This window comes from Camelus bactrianus, chromosome 30 (assembly GCF_048773025.1).
Source record: "Camelus bactrianus isolate YW-2024 breed Bactrian camel chromosome 30, ASM4877302v1, whole genome shotgun sequence".
Classification (NCBI taxonomy): Eukaryota; Metazoa; Chordata; class Mammalia; order Artiodactyla; family Camelidae; genus Camelus; species Camelus bactrianus.
The window spans coordinates 23,727,357-23,745,866 of record NC_133568.1 but is presented as its reverse complement, the minus strand read 5'-3'; the positions used below and the strand labels follow the sequence as shown (position 1 = coordinate 23,745,866).

The following is an 18,510-nucleotide window of genomic DNA, read 5'->3' as shown; positions in this document are numbered from 1 at the left end:
GCAGTTTCACAAAAGGATAGCAGTTGTTTCAGGGCTAAATCCTCCCTCCTCCACACGACATTATTTCTATGGACACCAGAACTGTCCCGCTCAGCAGGACCCGGTGAGAAGGGAGGCAGCTTATGCACTGCAATAGCCACAGAATCTTGCCAGTCAGAAGTCTTGAGCACTATATTAATGAGAGTAGATTCTAAAGGCATTAAATTAAGTAATCTAAGAGTAAAACAACTGAATTTATTGACACAGGTCTACTCTCCGGGGATGCAAGACTTAATATTTTATTTCTGAGCACTGGCAGTATCTCTTAACAGTTTGCATGGATAATTTATTGAAGACATGTCTCAGGAGGACTTCTAATTTCCTTTCTCCTTTATTTAAATGTTGTTTCAGATTCCTTGTATGTCAAGGAGACACTGGGAGACTTTGGTATCTATTTTATAGGTTAAAGTGAAATACAGAGTACAATATTAATTCTCTCTCTATAGCATCTCAAGATAAGCCGTCTATGTTTTGGAAATACAATTATTTATATTCATGTACGTTATTAAGATTACACTGTTATTCTCCTAAGAAGAAAGCAGACTATTTCCTACTCCTTTAAAAAAAAAATCCCTGCAATCTAACATCTTCTATAAACAAAGTTCACACGAAATAAATATTGGTTAGTTGATTGTTTATTTTGAATCTAATCTCCAAATTCTCTGATTTTACATATGCCTGAATCACCTTCATTTTTCTGTCACAATTGACATAAATTTATTGGGAATTGTCTCTACCCCTCAACAAGCTTGTATCCCATAAGAGATAATACATTTGCATAAAAATCAGTATTATGGGACAGCATGAGTAAAAGCCAAATGAGCATGGTAGACAACAACTGAATAGGGGTTTGACAAGGGAGACATCACTGTGGTCATAACCCTCATCACAATGTGGGAACTGGTTGGAAGGAAACTAAGTGTAGAGAGAATGGTTATTTAAAGCAGTCAAATCGTGAGGATCTGGAAAAATATACAACATTGTTTCAATGTTTGCTAAAAGACCAGTTCAGAAGTATGCAGATTTCTTATAGGAAACTAGTAGAAATAGTTTAGCAGGTAATTTGTTACTTGATCATGGGAGAGCCTTAAACATCTACCTTGCCAGTTAGAACTGTATTTTATAGGTAATAATAAAGCATGAAGTTCTAAACCCAAAGATTAACTGGGACAGAGAGGTATTTTAGGAAGACCTCTGTGGCAGTAGTGTTGAGAATGAATTGAAGGATGATGAGCTTGGAGATAAACAGATGAGGAAAATGCTGAAATGTGGGCAAGAGATAAGGAATGCCTGGACTAGGCTGGTGAGAACAGAATTTCCTTCTCCGGTCTTCCTGAGAAAGGAGACCTGTGTGATGATGACAGACAGTAACTGCTGTCTGTCTTCAGAATAATATTCTTTGGCATACCTCAGTACTTCCAAAATTTTAGAGTGAGATGAATTAAATTTAGGTTGACAAATTTAACATTTACGATATGCTAGAATTGTTAGAGATCTATATGACCATTAAGAGTTCTCTGATTTTGTGGATGGAGGCATGTGTGGCATCAACTGTAGGAAGAGAGGGTTCACTATCATCATCCAGGGATCTGGAGGCTCATGAAGAGCAGTTAGAATGGAGTAATTACTCAGAATGGAGTAATTACTCAGAATGGAGTAATTAATTAAAGGAAAGATTGAGAGGTTGGAAAGATACATAGGGGGGTTTAATAGATGTGGGTCTTGTGTGGTAAGCAGGAGAATGTGAGAAGTTGCAAAGCAGTAAAAATGAGAGATCACAATACGATGGGAGCAGAGATAGTAAGAGGAAGGAGGTTAGCGATTGACAGGTTTCTCTCAGCTTTATGCTCTGAGCTAATTACATCTCAACTTTTGCCATTAAATCTCTTGCAATAAATTTTAATTGGTAGGAAACCCCTCAGTCCATTTTTTAAAGTATTGGTTTTTAGCTATGCTAAATGTCTAATATATGAAACACTTATCTTAAAATAGCCAACTTAATGTATGCAGCAAAGCTTAAGAATTTTTTTCAATTTTATCAAAAAAAAACTTAGAGGTTACAAAGATCAAAAATAGCATCTTACTTTTAAAAAATGTAAATGCTTTACATTTTTGCATTTTCCACTCTTATCTATGACACACCACCGAATGTAATGTAGTGGACCAAAATGTCATTTATTTAAACATTTTCCATTACCAGGAAAAAAAAATACTGAATTTCATAATTTGATGAATGAAACTCATACTACACAACACTTAGAAGCAAATGAAATTCAATATAATATGTCAGGTTTCAAGATTAAATTAAAGATATGTGGAATTCAGTTTATTCCTTGTATAGAACTATAGAACACATATCAAAAAGCCAAAATGAAATGAGTAAACTTAAGATAAGAAATTTTAATACATAGTCTAGCAAGAGACACTTTATTTTGTATTTTTCTTTGTACTTTTCATTATGACATAAATGATAGCTCAAAACTCATGCTTTCAAATAATCATCTTTTCTCTATTTTCTTTATAATTTTAAAATTAGAGAACAAATGCTGTTTTAAAGCTGTTAGTCAATACAGAATGTTGGAAACAGCACAGGCTTTAGTGTGCTGATCCCTTCTCTATCTATATCATATTATTATATGTCATTATCATAACTACATAATATTTATTGATGTATGTTATATATTATATGATATAGTAATATAATATATAACATAATATATTATGTAATAACATTATATTACATATAATCATTATATATATATATTATATATATAAAATCTTGCAAAATTTAATTCCAGTGCTCTGAACTTTGCAGTCTCATCTCTGGATGAGTCCCAGTACCAATGTGATAAGATTGTTGTAAAGATATAAGAGTATAGTAAAGCACCCAATTCAAAGCATTAGCAAATGCTAGGAGCATGATTAGTGTCTTTTGAAGATTCTTATATTTTCTTCTTGTTCAATTAAATCATACAGACATTGTTGCAAATAGTTTTCTCTATACACTAACAGAGAGAAAAGGCAAGTAGCAAAAAGGCAAAAAGATAAAGGAGGTGAGAATGTTGACTCACGATCTTGGGTGAGCTGTCCATGTTAAAATGCTATCTGCTTTTGAGAAGGAACCTTCCTAGTCAGTTTAACCTTTGATCTCCAGCTGGTGTGCAGTTCCAAGAGTCTGGAGGAGCCCTTTTAAATTGGGGGATGTGGACCCAAGGTTCAAGTCCTTGAAGCTTGGTTGTCACCTGGGTGGTGAGGAGAACCTGGCATAGCCCCTTCGAAGGAGTTCAAGGGTAGTCTTTTTTCTTAGTGATTCTAAATCAGAAGGGTGGGAGAAAATTGGAAACATTTGTAGCCAGATACTTGAGGAGAGTAGAATTCAGGATCCAGTTCAGTTTATGGATACCTGACAAAACCTCAAAGACAATGAACAGGACTAGAATCCAGTAGTCACAGGTTGTGCTATAATTTTCAACTGAAACATAGTTTTTTCCTCTATCTAATCTTCTTCACTTCTATCAGAGGTAATCAGAGTAAAACTAATTTGTTTGCAGAATAAATTGAGTCTCATTAAACTTGGCCTAATTATGTAAGTGCAGCATGAATAATGATTGACCATACAAAGCTTTTTAAAAATCCACTTTGCTGTAACTTCTCACAAGGAATCTTAGATTGGACTTTTGAGACATGTGTAATATCACACACTCATAACACACAAACCTAGGCGTACAGAAACATAATAGATCAGAGATCTCACAGCTTGCTTTTTAAAATTTTAGCCATGAGACTGGGATGATAATGCAAAACTCACTGCTTCATAAAAGAACAGTGTAATCCGAACTGCGTTTCAGGCATGGCATAACTGACCTGACTGGATGCTTTAAACTTTGTACTAATATTTGTGGAAATTTTTAGGACTTTTCATTCACCTAGTTTCTAAATAGCCTTTTTCCTTTTTTTTTTTTTTTTTTTTTTTCTTTCTAATAAGACCTGGCTTTCAGTTCCTAGAGAACAGTGGGTAAATCATTTACATCTCAAAGGCCGAGGGGAAGAATGCAAGTTCCTCCAAGGTCCTTTATTTCCTAAATCTAGAATTTTACAGTACCCACAAGCCTTCTGAAATAAATAGGAGTGATTTTGGGATTGATAAAAAAGACAGGTGGGCTTTGAATTGTTTCTAGCGCTCCATTTCTGTCCTTGTAAAGACATGATTTGTAAGACGAGTACAGTTATTTTTAATTTCTCAATGAATTGGGCTGCAAAGTGAATGCTATCTAGGCTGACACAGCCATCCAACCAATTATCTTCGGTTTGCTTCTTTATATCGGAGAGAAAAATCTTTAACTAAGATGGAAATTGAAAGATTCCTACGTTTTAGATTTAGATATGTTTGTCTTTGGAATGTATTTCTAGCTCATTGGGTACCTGGTTTCATTTTAACTTAGGGGAAAAGGTCTAAAAAAAAAGTTTCCTATCAGGTTTTGAATATCAATTTCCAATTTGGCCGATTTCTGAACTTAGAGCTATTTAGAAAAAAAAAATCCTTTTAAATATACTGTCAGGTTTCAGCCAGGACAAACAATAAATATTCCTGGCAGTATTTAATAAACCCCATGGACACAGGAAGTATCCCAAAGAGGATGCAAAAGATACCATCCTCCCAAGATCCAGAATCACTTTCAAAAATAACTAAAAGAAATAAAGACACAGACAATTCCCCGGGGAGCTGGCAAAAATTGGTAGGATTCTAGCTCCAAATGGGTTGCAACCTACATTTCCGTCCAGCCATTTCCGGAGGCCACCAACCTGACGAGGTCTCAGGACATAAAGCAAGACAAACAAGAAGGCAACCGCTGCCTTTGGGAGAAGAATGGACAACCAGTGAGCACCCAAAAGCAAATTCATGAGTCACAATTCAAAGATGTAATTCTTAGAAATGTTTTTTGCCTGCCAATCTGAATTTGGAAAGGAACAATGTGAAATTTTACCTCGTGTCTCACGGATAGGGCTCTGAGACTTCGGTAGGAGTTCTTCCCTTCGTTGCTTCGCCAGTTTCCCCCGGATGAAGTCCGCAGGCTCAGGAGTGAGTGGCGTGTCCCAGGGAGTCTCACTTGGTCACCAGAAACCAGAGGAGGAAAAATAATTTTCCCTCAGCTCTTTATAGTGAGTGCCTGGCTGAGGCCCCTCGAGGGCCCCTCCTGAACGGACACGCTTTTCTAACTTAAACGCTCTCCACTGTGGCCACTGTCATTCGAGACCGTCTCTGGTGTAACCTCTGTTCAGCCTTCAGGTAAACTTTAATTCACCTGAGGCCACACACCGGACCGGGGCCGCTTTCAGTCGGACCCAGCGCGAACCCCGCGCGGTCCCGTTCTTAGGTCGGAACCAGTCTGACCTGGACACCGTCAGACCTGACCCGGACCGGTTTCCCAATTGGACCCCAGTTCGACCCTGGACCCGGTCGGTTTTTTAGGTCGGACCCAGGTCAGCTCCAGCTGGTTTCTGGACCCAGTTCAGAAAAAAGAAACGCTCAGAGTCTGAAAGCTCATGATGCAGAAGCTTCCAAAGCTGCTCGAGAGCCAGGAGCAGGCGGAGGGGCGGTCGCAGTCTTCCCGGAGGCCGCGGGAAGGAGCCGGCAGACAGCGAGCTCCCGGGCTCAGCAGGTACCTCCTCTGACGGGCTGCTGGGGCTCCTGGGGGCCCTTTGGTTTGTTTTTCTGTCACCAGGACTTTTAAAAGATAAACTGAGGCATATTAAAATTCGTAAGAGTTTATTTGAGCAAAACCTCATTCTAATCAGGCAGCACCAAACCGGAAGTGGTTAGGAGCGCTCCTCTGACAGGAGCGGGGAGCGCCTTTTGTGGAGAAAGCGCGGGAGCGACGTAAGGAAATTATTGGTGGGCTGTAGCGTAAAGCCTCGTTGGCTGCTTGTGATTGGTCGTCCTTAATTTCCTAACCTTGAGGCGCTCACAGGCTTAGATGTTGGTTTGCTTAGGTAGGCCGCCCGGGTGTTAGGTCCAGCTTAGTCTAACGGGTCCTTGTTCAACTAACTTAACTGATCCAAGCTGTGTGGTTCCAAAAGCTGACATGATTTGGGTGTCGTCTTTAAGAAAATGATACATATTTTTGAACACGTAAAGGGCACGTGTAACGCGGCTTCTGAAGCCTAAGTTTCCCGATCTTCATATAGTTTCATCAGGGGATTTCTGAGGCAAAGCATGACTTACACATGAGAAACAGCTGTGGGTGATGGTTCAGCTAATTGAAGTCAGTATTTCAAAGCTGAGCGCCGCAGACCACTGTTTTAGTTAGGGCCTCCTTTATGGGCAAAGCCTGACACTTTTCTGGGTGCTGGGAACTTCAAGCAAGGAGACTTAGGAAGTGAGGATGAGGACTACTGAGTGGTGGGGGAGGCAGTTTACTGGGTGGTCACCTCCCCCCTCCCTTTTCATTGTCTCTTGAAGTCCCAAATTTTATAATCCTGTATCTCAAAGGAACCCAGTTGTCATGATTCCACAGTGTATCTAGATTCCTTAAGAATTACTTCTTATAACCAATTTACATAAGCAGACACTTTATTTAAGGGATTTTATTCTGTTTTGCATAACAAAGAAAAAAGTGTGATTCAACTGATAAAGAATTAAGAAGCGCTATTGTACTGTGTCTTACTGGGGCCTCCCTTGCTATTGATGTCTGGACTTCCTGCTGTTCTGCTTCTTGCTTTGATGGTCTGGTACCATTTTATTTTGATGTTTTCATCCTCCTATTTGGGGCAGTTTTGGCAGTCAAAATATAATTAAGTAGATGCTTTTCATATGCAAATATCCATGTGATTACTACATCAGGCTATTATATTTATTATGGAAAGGAGTGAAAAATTCAAAAGTTTGGAGATAATAGCAAGATTTCAAAATCTCTCTTTGAGTAAATTAATTTTTTAGTGTAAAGATACCAATTGATAAGGCTCTTTTCTGTCTCAGAACATTCCACCTAACACCACCTTGTTGAAGTTCTGTTAGAAGTAATGAAAATTTAAGGGACATTCACTATACAATTGTGTATCTGGGCAAATACGTATTATACTGTTGGTCCCCACAAAAGACAATATTATTCTGTGGTATTTTGTGTACCAAATTTATACACTTAGGTTATAGACTTAGATTAAGTAGAAGGTTAAAGAAAAGTTAAAGTAAAACAAATTTTTTTTAGGGACTCGATCTTGAAATAAGATCCCATTTTTTTTCTTTAGTGTTTTTGTGTTTCTACACTAGCAAAATGGAATCTCTGTGTTATTGTCATTTCAAATTATAGTAAAATATGGTATCTTTTTCCTGTTTTCATTATTCCTATTTCCCCTGTTCTATCATTAACAAATATTATACAGTGTTTGATCTGTATCCTTATAATTGCATGTGTCCTTGAGAAATGTGGTAGCATTCTGTGTGTCTTGTTTTAAAATTTGTTTTGTTTATTTGTAAAATTTACAAAGCTATGGAGATGTTGAAAGATGAGTAAAATGAGGAACTTAGATTTACAGTTGTTAGCATGTTGCCTCTTCTCTCTCATTCCCTGAGTCTCTCTCTTGTTACCTTGAGAGTTGCAAAACAATTATTTTCTATTATTCTAGCATTCATCTGTGAAGAAGAGTTTTTCTTCTCTCTACCTGCCTCCTCTTTTGATACATTCATTTTTTTTAAAGTCCATTATGTCAAAATCCATTGCTGTCATTTTTTTCTTTTCTTAATGTTCAAATTCACCTAAGTTTGGAACATGGAATCCCTTTAGGTGGCTCTTAGGTGCTTTTGATATGACCTCATTATCTCTTTAAGTGCGTTCTGGTTCAACAAGTTATTGTATTTTCCCTTATTTGCCTTGGACTTTTTCTAACCCAGATCTGAAATCATTCCAAGGAGCCTTGGTTTCTTTTGGTAGGAATGCACATAGGCACCAACATCTGGGTCTGTTCATGGCTGCCAAGATCTTCTCGCTTCTGGGGCATTTCTGTCCCAACACAAAAATAGACACATATTTTAGAAAATATGAGTTCGTATTAATACCGCTAATTAAAATTCAGTACCAAATTCTTCCTTACTGTTTTCCCTTCTACATTTATATCGTCCTTCTCCCCCAGTGAAGAGTCTCACATCCTACTACATATTATTCATTTGCTCAATAACACAATACAGAAATATAATTTCAGAATCACAATATCACTGCTAATGCCTACTAAGTTCAATGTTTCTTTGCAATTTGTGTTGTCCCACCCAAGTACAAGGTGTCCATACCCATTTGTTCATGTTCCTTGAAGCTTTCAGGTGTGTATTAAAGTTTTCCTTATGTAAATGTTGATGTGTGTGTATTTGTAATTAAAATACATTATTGTGGTGTAGGACTTACTTTGTTTCTTACTTTTTCCAGACAGGATTGTATTAAAATCATTTTACGATCTAGGCATGTTTCTGGGTTCCTCTAGTCCATTGCTTCTAATTCTTTCATGGTATGTCAGACTGTGCCCCCAAGTCCTTTTACTTTAGCCTTCCCCCCCGAGAGATGGACAAGGAGATTACCTCAAACCTCCTGAGACTGCATACAAGACTGCTATTAACAGGCCCATAGTGTCTCCTTATGAACCTCCCTGAGAATTTCTCTGGAGTATACACTCAGGTTTGGTAGATTATTAAGTGCATATATATTTACTTTCACCATCAGATTATTCTCTAGCATTGATGTTATTAACTTGACTCACTAGGTTGCTACTCTAAAATATTTTCATTTCATTAAAGTTTACAATGACATATCAAGTTTTAAAAATTATTAAAGTATTGGTACTGCAAGAATAACACAGTAAATACTTTTTATATGATTTTTAATATATTTTAATATATTTAATTTATTTAATATATTTTAAATATATTTTAAATATAATTTATTTAATATATTTTTAATATATTTTAAAAATCTGATGCTATGCCTAAATACTTGACATAGAGTCTTTTACTTACATGTTTAATGTATCTAAAAAAGATATTCAGTAGAAATCTTATGTGAATCCTATTTACTCAATGTCTTTCTTATTTGAAAAGTGGTTTTGTTTGTTTTGTTGTTTAAATAACAGAGGGCAAGTGATGGAAAATCTCTGGTGAGACTGAAACAGTAGCATTTTTAAAGAGCCTTAATTTCTAATTCAATGTTGAGAATAAACTAACATATATCATATATACCTAGATATAAGGTACAGTTTCTTTTCCACCAAACTTCCCTTGGGAAAGAGGAAAGTGTCTCTTAGGAGAAAGTCCTCATAAAGTCATTCATACTAAAGAATGAACTGTCATAACTTAATTGTTAATAACAAAGTACACTCTGGAGAAGACAAATTAGCCCAAAACAGTCTCCATAGTAATTTTTGGTTGCTTGTAAAGGTCACTTGAATTAATTGGTAAAAATATGACACAGAAATTTAACATAGACTTAGTGTTGTATTACTTGGAACTTGTTCTGAGGGTAATAGAGCTTGGAGGTGATTATGATTTAGAGAATGGTTACATGGAGATTGTGAGTTGGATAGGGGAGACTTTGGCTTTGGGTAAAACTTGCAGTGACAGCACCCATGCCTCTATTCAAAAAGTTATCTTGACAACGTATATGGAAATAATGGTGATGTGCTCCAGAAAACTGGGTTAGGTAACTCACATATTTATATTTAGGAATGAAAAATAGTCAGTGTGAAAGATACATTTGGGGGCTGACGCTGATGCCAAGGGTATCCTGTGGGCTCTATGGGGGTGCACCCATCCTGCAGCTCCAGGGACCTATGGGGCCCCTTGCAGCCCCACGCTGCACAGATGGCCCTGCTCCCAGGGCTTGGGCGGGCCCTCCTTCTCCTCCTCCTCCTGACCGCCCCTTTCAGGTGCCAGGAGCAGGCACAGACCACTGCCTAGAGGGCCACTCTGAAGACCATCTGGAAGGGTGTTCACAAGATAGACACATACCTGAATGCTGCCTTGGACCTCCTGGGAGGTGAGGACAGGCTCTGCCAGTGGAGGTGCAGGGATCTAAGCCTTTCCCTCATTGTGGTTATAAACCCTCCGGATGTGGCTCTTCACTGTTTACTGTTCATCTTAACATCGTCATCGCTTCCCTAACAGAATGTTACAACCAACAGGACAGGTGCTATAAGACCTGCAGCAAAAGCAAAACCGACCAAGGTGAGGAGTTCCAGTATGACCTCTCCAAGGTCTGCTGAGATGTGCAGAGAACTAGGACCAGCGCAGACGGGCAGGCTTGTGAAACCACAGTGGAGCTCTTGTTTCTGTAAACCTACCTGGACAGACCAGGAGCCGCATACAGATGTTACTGGGTAGAAAAAAATGGTCTTTAAAGAAGGTGCTGACAGATGGTGAAAGCAGAGGAGGACAGAAGAACATAAACTTTGACAAAGTACTAATGTTTTTACAGCATAAAGCTGCCTTATTTTGTGAAAGGATTATTTTAAGACCCCGTTTCAACATTAAAACTTCAGACTAAAGGGAAAAATGAGGGAGGTTATCTTCCTGGACATTGTGCCTCAGTGTGTCAAATGATCTTGACCACTCTCAGAAAGAGATGCATATTAAGGGGAGAATTTTTTAAAAGGAAGAGTCTGTAGCTCAATTTTCACAACTGTATTTACCAAAAAAATGAAGTCAAATGTAAAATGTATTATAAAGTATGTTAAACATTATCTTATCTGGAAACATGGGGAAATCTTTATTTCAAAGTGTTTATTTACTGTAAAATTTTAAATATACATTGATGCTTGGGGAGATCTGACTTTTTTTTCTCTATTTTAATTGACACGTAATGTACTATTTTTCTATAACCCATTGAGCATATGAATACGTTGTGCTTCTGTTAATGACAGGGCTAGTTACAAGGACAACGTTTCCATGTCTGTTTCTTTTGTAAAATTGGAATCATCTGCTAGGACCTCTTAGGGAGTGACACTGGGATACCTTAGGTATTAATGCAACATGCCTAGAAGGTGAGGTGAACAAAATTCAGAAGCACAGCCACTCCCATTTTATGAACCACTCATATGACGAATATTTTTCATATTTTTCTATAACTTTTGTCTAAATTGGAAAAAAGATGAATTTAATGAGACAAAAGAAATGTTTAGCAAAGACATCAGAGCATTAAATGCAGTTTTCCTTTGGTGTTTATTCTCTAGTCCTGGTTCTTCATAGTAGATTCTGGGGTAGTTTTAAAAGATTATAAAGCTAGTGCCCTTGAATTAAAAAAAAAAAAAGGAAGATGCATTTAAAGAATTATAAATAAATTATTGCACAGATAAAAATAACTTTCATATTAATGTATTATTTTCCATTGTAGGTATATATTACTAAAATAATACAGCAAATACTATAAGGTGGCATTAGATACTTTATCCACATCCCTAAAATTTAATCTGTTCAGATTTATCTGAAAAATCTTCTCATTGAGGAAAGAATGGGTCATCTAATATTCCTATTATATTTAGCCATGTAATGGAGATGAAAATGATATGCTAGTTAAACCTTAAAACTTAATATATTTAATGGGTTGTAAGTTTGTTGAAAAGCCATACTTCATTGAAGGTATAATATTATTTTATTGTTTCAGATAATTCTTTTCATCTATATTCCAGGGATTCATCTTTTTCTCATCACTTAATATTATCTTAGGGCAGATTCTAAAATATTCTAGTAATTTTTGGTTATTAAAATTTCATCCAGTCTAGTTTGAAATTTCTGTTTCACATTCATTTTGGAGTTCCTTTTCTCTACTCCCTTAAGGTAGGATTGAATTTCAACCCTTTTGTTTTAGGTTGAAGTGTGTGTGAATGTGTGTGTGTGTGTGTGTGTGTGTGTGTGTTTGTGTGTGTGTGTGTGTGTGAGAGAGAGGGAGGGAGGAAGGGAAGGCAGAGAAAGCATACGTTTTTCTAAGTGAAAGAAGTTTAAGAGTTCCTTCCATTATCATATCCCACATGGAATGTTGTTTGTGACCTGAAGAATAAAAGATGGAATATTCAAATTCAAGGACCCTGCAGGGTCAAGTAAATAGAAACATACCTGATTAGGGTGAATAATTTAAAAAACAGCTCATATTAGGAAGGAAGGATACTCAGTGTAGATTTGGCTTATGGTAAAGTTTGAAGATTGAAGAAGCAGAATTTTAAAACTTAAAAATAATTGCAGACGTATCTTTCTAACTACGTAACAAGAACTCTTCTAATGCATTTTACTTACTCTAATCCTCTTTAAAAGTCTTTAAGATAGATAATCTTATTTTCTCCTAATGTTTCAGATTAGGGAGCTGGCATGTAACTTGTTAAAAAGTTAAAAAGTGGAGGAACTGGGATTCAAAAGCTGATGCAGTATCTCCTGAAAGTATGCTCTTAATCACCGTGCAATACTGTCCTTTGGTATTCTGGAAAGTCAGTTAAATGAGACCATACCATGTAGAATGACATGGGGAAAACGTTATTGGACACCAGAGGTAGAACAAAGCAAGGAGAAGATTTCAGAAAAGAACTGTTCTCTTAGGGTCACACTGCTTGCCTGTTTCCTCCCAGCTCAGAGCTTCCCTGCTCTGAATATTAGAGCCAGCTCCCAGAGTATGGGGTTGTTAATGCTCCACGTGCTTAAAACTTTTACAGCACGGTACAGGAGCCAATGGATATACACTTTTTCCTTTTTTTCTGCCTCCAAACAAAAAGTCCTGGAACACTTTTTACATAGCTTTGCAGATGGTCCCAAGGAAGTGGGTAACCAGTCACCCATACAGGTGTCTGCTTTAATAATGCATCCTTGCGTAGGACCTTTGTGCTTTCTAGCTTTGCTCACTTTGTCCTTCACTCCAGCTCCCTGGGATCCACTCCTGCAGTAAATTGCTTTAGCCTTTGTCACAGGCACTAAGGGAAACTAGGAAATGTGAAATGAGGTTCAAGTGTATCAGTAGAAAATGTTGCAAAACAGAGATGAGGTCAGATGATGCTGGGAAGTGAAGGAAGTACAACCAACAACAGGAAGGAAGTGGTTCATTAAAACACAATCACAGTGTGAGAAGACAACCTAAAAGTTTTGCAAATAAGCCAGATTTCTCTCTGCGTGTGGGAGGCTCAACCATTCCAAGGGTAGTTGTAGAATCCCATGGGAGACAAGGCTCTCAGGTCGGGATGAATTGAAGGCAGTTTCAATTACAGTGTCCCTTGACTTGTTGCTGAGGAAGGCAGCTAGCTGCCCATGAAGAAATTGGTGAATCGTGTTCTCCTTGTGTTCACTTCCTCAGTGGAAGTTTGACACCTCACAGCTACATGCTGCTTGGAATAGAAGCGCCAGCCAGGAACCAAGTGGCAAAGCATGGGCCCCATGTGCTCAGAGGGGGAGAGGTGTTTGGGAGAATCCGGAAACTCTGCCTGCTGAGGTTCAATTCATACTTTTAATTAGTTTCCTTTGATGGAAAAGGCTTTCTTTTTCATTAGGAAGAAGTTACATTTTTCTAATCCATCACCTAGATACAACTTTGTCTTTACACATTTTCTTCTCTATATTCATGGCTTTCTCCATTCACTCAAGCAATGTTAATTGACTTTTAATTGTTTACCAGTTGTGATGGTTAATTTTATGTGTCAGCTTGACTGGGCTACAGGGTGACCAGACATTTGATCATACATTATCCTGGGTGTGTCTGTGAAGGTGTTTCTGGGTGAGCTTAACTTTTGAATCAGTAGACGGAGTATAGCAGGTTGCCCTCCCCAATGTGAGTGTGCCTCCCTGAGTAAGAGAAAATCCCTGCCTGACTTCCTAGAGCTGGGACATTGTTTTTTTTCCATCCATTGGGTATAACTGAAATGTCTGCTCTTTTTGGGTCTCAAGGCTACTGGCTTTCACACCCAAACTTGCACCGTTGGTTCTCCTGGTTCTCAGGCCTTTGAACTTGGATGGGAACTATGTCATTAGCACACCTGTGTCTCTGGAGTGATTACTGCAGATCGTGGGACTTCTTAGCCTCTCTGACTGAGCATGCCGATTACTTTTAATACATTTCCTTCTCTATAATATGCACATTATATTGGTTCTGTTTCTCTGGAGAACCCTGACTGATACACTAGGCTTTTGGTTAGATGTCAGGAATAGAGCAGTAGACGCTTGGCCAAATCCCAAGCACTTCCAAAGTAGTGAGCTTACCAAATAATTACATAAATTCAGAAGTAATTTAAATTTGCCCCAGATGCCTAAAGGAAATTCACAGATTTATATTCATTTTTTTTCTCTTTCTTTGTGTAACCAAGTGGGAACCCATGGGGCCTTCCCGGGACAGACCCCTCCCCCATACCCTCTTCTGCAACTCCTCTCTGGAGTACCCAGATGACGGTGTCTGATGCACACTTCCTGAGTTGTTTTACAGGAGCTAAACCGCCGACCAAATGGAAGGACTCAACCGCTTGATGACCTTGAGCTCCAGACCTATGGGTGCCTAAGGAGGATGGGTAATGTTAACTGCCCTGTTACCTCAGCATCAGCCACTCAGAGAATTGTGCACCAGCTGATCACATACCTGGAGACGCACCCCCCACCCTGCAACCTCAGCTGGCTTTTAAAAATGCTTTGCTAAACCCCTTTGGAGAGTTTGGGGTATTCTGAGCACAAGCCACCCGTTCTCCGTGCTGGGAGAACTTTCTTTGCTCGAAACTTCGACAGTTCGCTTTGTTTGGCCTCCCTGTGTGTCGGGCACAAGAATTTGCCTTTGGTAACATTGTCAGGAGATAACGTTTTAGAATAATGGCATTTTTCTGGCTGATAGGGATATTTTAATACATATGAGTTACCAAATATTCTCTACCGTATTCTTTCTGTATTGGATATTTAATCCTGCTAATTTGGTTTGAATTTCCCCAGTTTTGAATTTGAAATAATATTTTAATCCATGCATTGACAGAATAATTCTCTATCTTAATGAAAATTCAGATTTGATGCTATTTTTAAAATGGGAATATTTTAAGTTTACATTTTGGAAAGATACGGCCCTAGAATGAGCAAAACCAGAAAAAAAATGGAAAAGCTTTCAGACTTCCATATGACAAAAAATAAGTTTAAACTATAGTTCAAATCCTACTGTGATATTAGCCAACTGGATAACCTTTAATAATTCACTTTAAAAATTTTATTGTAATAGGATTTTACTCTTTTCTCAAGTATTTTTTTTTACCCCTGACTCAAGAAGGCAGACTTACTTCCTCCTCTGTGTATTTCTGTACTGCTTATTAGCTTTGATAATTAGAAGTCTGTGTTTATGTCCTGTGTCCTCCAGGAGGGCTGGGGCCCCTCTGGGCAGCCAGCACTCACTCTCATTCTCCTTTCTACCTCCTGTGACCAGCAGAGCTTGGACCACATTAGATGTGCCAGACACGCTGGAAGCACTAATCTGAACACTAAGGTTCCTTTAAGTCCTAACACTCAACGATATTAGGACTGACAAAACAGTTCAAACTTAGCAGTAGCATCTCCCACTTCTCTGGAGGCTGAGGTCCTCTGGATTGCTTATAAATGTTGTATGTTCTTTCTGACCCTCTTTTGTTTTGATTATCGTTTTGGCACAGGTGGAACAGTCAGAAAATAATTAGCTGGGAGCTTTTCATATGTAAATATCACAGTAATTACAATACCGGGCTTCACTGCCTATCATAAAGAATGACTCTTTTGTACATGAAGATTCAAAGATTAAAGTTACTATGACTTTCAGATTTCTTTTATTCTTGACTGCAGATAATCCTATCCTCCCATTCCCCCACCCCTCTTTTTTTTCCTTTTGGAAAGACATTCTACTTTGTAAGAAAACTCGTTCCAGACTCCTGGCCTTTCACATCTTCCCTTCCTGTGCTATCTGAGGGGCCATCTGCCAAGCTGGATGACAGTGCTAACGGAGCTTCCTCTGGGCCATATGGTTCTTTGTTCCTGAGGAATCTCATACTTAAAACAAATATCCTGGTACAAAATAATAGCAGGAGAAGTTTCAAGAATGAAGGAAGGCAGTGAATTTTATAAGTAGCTGCTGATTCTGTTCCCTTCCCCGCCCCCTGAATCAGCTTTTTCACATAAATAGTACTGATTACGCTAAGTGAAACAAGTCACGGAGGTCGCATTGACTCTGCCAAGTGGCAAGTATTACTTTGGGTATGCTACATGTATTCATTCGCTCTATCTTCAAAAGCTCTAGCCTTTCTCTAAAAGTACTGTCATTAGCTGCAGGTTAGGAAATGAAGGCAGAGTGAGGCTTAGCAACTCTGCCAAGGTGATATCCCTAAAGCGGAGCCTAACAGATTCAAACCCTTAGTGGTAACTAACGTTTACAACCAGTGCAAATGCATAGGGAACCCTGTATCCCCACACCCCTTGTGTTGCAAGCCTGTTGTTCATCAGCATTTATTATGCATCTTGCTTGCTCACCCTGGGCGGAAGGAATGTCCTCCATCCAGGACGATGTGAGTCCTCCTGAAGAGGAAAGAGGAATTCACAGCAGTGAGCCGGCTCCTAGAGCTGCTGCTCGGAGGTGACACACATTACTTAAGTCCACATTTCTTTTTCCAGAGCAAGTCACATGACCACTCCTGAAGTCAAGAGGTTGATCATACGTTATTCTCCCTTCAGGTAGGGTGCACACGACAGGGCCAACCAAGCCTGATGCCTGGGCGAGACTTGCTAAGTCACATACCAAACCTGACATCAAAGGTGTAGGTGAGTATAGTCCTCTTCCAGAAGGACAGGTGCATATTTTGAACAGAACATAATTTGTTATTCTTATGACATTCATGTTTATGAAACAGTAACTCATTGGATATCTTTTATATGTGTAGTGCCCATTAGAATTTTTTCTTTTGTGAATGGCCGTGGCATATCATTTGCTGAATTTTCCATTGGTTTGCCTACTTTTCTTATTGAAGATCTAAATATACTTTTCTATTTTATAGCAAAAAAGGCTACATTTTAAAAATGAGGACAATAATGAAATCAAATTATATGGCTATAGTAAGGAAGATAAGTGAAGGAATGTGATCATACTTGGCATATGGTAAATACTCAGCAATTAAGTTGTTTTTTAAACATTATCTAGATTTCAGGTCAGCAAACTACAAGTTGTGGGCCAAATCTGGCCCTCTGTCTATTTTTGTAAATGACATTTTATTGGAACACAGCCACACTCATTTGTTTAAATATTATCTATGGGTGTTTTTGGGTGACAAAGGCAGAGTTGAGTGACTATATGTCCCACAAAGTCTGAAGTATTTACTATCTGTCCCTTTACAAAAAAAGTTTGCCAGATATAGATCTACGCCAATGAATTAAATGGAGCTGTAATGGACTGCCTCACTCCTGTACCCTTTAAGTCCTAAAGGCTGGTTCTAGTCCCTAATGTTGATTCCAAAATGCAATAAAATATTTGAATTACTATCTTGGCAGCAGAGGGTGGGAATGGTTTCAAAAGTACCTGGTCTTTCCCACCATGAGAAGTATTAATCAGAGCAAGCCAACTACTATGTCCAGTCCACGCCTAGAGTACCTCATCCCAGGGGGCCCAGTTGTCCATTTATTACCTGGCTCACATATGTCCCCTATACTGTCTCACAGAAGGACGTGATGATGCTTTGTGTTCCCAAGTCTTAATGACTACTCAGACCCTCTGCCTAAGAGATCTCAAAATGTATGAGTATTTCCGGATCTGATGCTTAAAATGCTGTAAGACAATTGCTCTGATCTCCCTTGGTTTTCACTAGCCCCGCATCAACAATGCCAAATTCTTCAATAAGACTTAGATACTGTTCTTAGGTCAATTCATAACAAGAAGATTATTCTTGTAATTGCATTTATACCTTGGATTAATATAATAATGTTCTTAGGAAGATAGTCACACTTTTTGAAATATTACCTCATTTATCTTCCCAACATCCCTAGAAGGCCAGAGTTAATCCTATTGCTTTCCTTTATATGCAGAAACTGGCTCACAAAGTGTAGAAGGAATTTGCTGGGAGTCACAGAACAACAACAGGTGAAGCAGATTTATAGTTCAAATGAGCAAATCATCTTTAATCCAAGATGAAGGAACTTTTCATGTACTGAAATCGAATTTATCTTCACTATTATTTCTGCCCTGGCCAGGTGTTTAGCTATGTGTCCACATCTTTCCTAAAAGGATTCAGCCCCTGACTCTGTCCACACTGCCTTTTCCCACAGCTTAAATTTTCTCTATCTTCCCCTGAAATAAAAATCAGTGGCGGAAAAAGGCTTGTCTCTCTGGGCATTAAATACGAGTAAATAAAGACGGAGCTGTCATTCCATGGGGGCTGCGTTTTAGTTCAAGTATCCTCTGTTAATGCTCGAATAACTCCATCAAGCTTAAGACAACATGTGACCAATATCTGGGACTAGAAGAGAAAAAACTGTCACAGTAATGAAAAATA

At 38.4% G+C, this 18,510-nt stretch overlaps 1 protein-coding gene and 1 pseudogene across 2 annotated transcripts in view; one reads left to right on the top strand and one right to left on the bottom strand.

Moving 5' to 3' along the window:
* Window positions 1-5,361, bottom strand: part of CCDC102B (coiled-coil domain containing 102B) — a 318,630-nt gene extending 313,269 nt beyond the window's left edge. Inside the window, exon 1 of one of the 2 annotated variants that reach the window (XM_074355387.1) lies at window positions 5,025-5,361. The gene's annotated coding sequence lies outside the window, so the exon portion shown is untranslated. Of the gene's footprint in view, window positions 1-3,110; window positions 3,224-5,024 lie in introns of those variants that run through there. The other variant, XM_074355386.1, reaches the window with a different exon arrangement.
* A 4,516-nt stretch (window positions 5,362-9,877) lies between these two features.
* LOC105062779 (group XIIA secretory phospholipase A2 pseudogene) lies at window positions 9,878-10,350 on the top strand (annotated as a pseudogene).
* The last annotated feature ends 8,160 nt before the right edge of the window (window positions 10,351-18,510 follow it).